Source organism: Orycteropus afer, unplaced genomic scaffold (genome assembly GCF_000298275.1).
Source record: "Orycteropus afer afer isolate SDZICR_OR568_19922 unplaced genomic scaffold, OryAfe1.0 scaffold00458, whole genome shotgun sequence".
In the NCBI taxonomy this organism is placed as follows: domain Eukaryota; kingdom Metazoa; phylum Chordata; class Mammalia; order Tubulidentata; family Orycteropodidae; genus Orycteropus; species Orycteropus afer.
The window spans coordinates 2005551-2007464 of record NW_006922045.1 but is presented as its reverse complement, the minus strand read 5'-3'; positions in this window follow the sequence as shown (position 1 = coordinate 2007464).

Sequence of the window (1914 nt, the reverse complement as noted above, 5' to 3'; positions counted from 1 at the left end):
TAGAGAGCGTTTCTGGGGATTCAGATGCTCTGTTTCTTCATTTAGGGGTCCTAATGCCTACGGATGTGATAGTCATTCAGATCGTTGATGATTCAGGTGTTTGATGTGTGTTAGATACTTCAAGTTTCTTAAAAAACATTTTGTTTTATAGTTATTTAATATTGTTCTCTCAGTCACCACATTGATTAACAATTACTTTCTTTCATTTTGGTTTGTTCATTTTTACAGATATCTTTCTGTTTTATGGTACATTTAATATATTACTATATAAATATTTATATGTAGTCACCATTTAAACTATAAAACCAGGTACAGATATTAGTACTTTTCACCCGTTTCCTCTTGGCACAAGAATTTCTCCTAATTTATTGTTTTATATATATATATAAACTTTGTTCATATTTCTAATATTTTTAAAATTCATGTAAACATGACCGTGACTCCATGCCCTCCTATTTCCCTGCAAAAGGGTAGAATATTACAACTTTCTGTTGAGGGTAGAATATTACAACTTTCTGTTGTACATCCTAAGTTTGTTTTAGTTTATTTATTTTTTTCACTTTGAAATATACCCTGGATATTATTCCTGGGCTGTAGATAAACATGAATCTCACTTCTATATACCACTGGAAGGTACCATATTGAGTACATGGGTCATGATCTATCAAGCTAAATCTTACTGACAGGCATTTGTAATTTTTCTAGATATTGGAAAATTCCCTTTCATAAAGGTTTCAACATTATGCATCCCAATCAGCAGTGAAAAGTGACTTTGTTCCTACATTCTCGACAACAGATTGAATTACAAAATTTGATCCAAAAGGAAATGCATGATCAATTGTGGATTTTCTAGAAAGAGTAAAAGTGAAAACATAACTTATCTAAATCTATGGGATACAGCTAAAACATTCATCAGAGAAAAATGTTGCATTAAATATTTATTTCAATAAAGTTTGAAAATCATAAAACATAATAGCTTAAAAAGATGGAAAAACAGCAAAATAAATAAAACAACACTGAAAGCACAATTAATCAAGTTAAATGTCGTAATTGTGAGTTACAAAGAGAAAACAAGTTATTATGGATTTTTTTAATAATAATCGTAAGTGACATAGTTGCTTTTCTGCACTCCTTTTCTGCTTGTGGTGTCAATGTTAAGCTTCATACAAAGAATCTGGATGTATTCCTTCCTCTGGCCCCTGTGCTGTGGATGAGTGCAAGTAGAATGATGCTAGCTGATCTTTTTCAGGTTTCACATATACCCCTTGTGAAATTATATGGGTCTGGTGCTTTCTATAGGTGGTGATGGTGGTGGTTTGGATTGGTTGGTGACCCATTTTGAAATGTGCAGCTCTCGAAGACAAAATGAAATACAGGAAACAATGACTGCCAATCTGGTGCTCTTTTTGTCTAACGTGACTATGTTTTGTTTTTTCCCGGGTGGATACATATTTTGGTCAAAAACATTCAAGGTTTTACTCTATCCTTTTTGGTGTTGGCCATTCTGTGCCACTTTTTTAGATTTCACTGTGTGTCCCTTCAAAACATATATTTGACTTCTTCAGTAAGATTATCTATTGTTTGTTCTGTTACATTTTTTACTTTGCAGTTTCCTCATTCACAATAGATCTTGATTGTGTATTTTCCACACATATCACTTTCTCTAGAATCCTTTCTATTTTCCTTTACCTCTACTTCTGTTTGGATGTTTTCTTACTTTCCAAGCCATTTTCCCTTACTATACCACGGAGTCATTCTTCTACATTTTCAGAGATTTTTCTGTTGTCTTAAACGATCATCTTCATTGAAATACTTAGTAACCATTTTTGCCTGGTTCGACAGAACGTTTTCAAGCTCTTTATGCAAAAACTAAGGAGCTCTGGGGGTGCAATGCCTAAGGCATTTGTCTGTGAA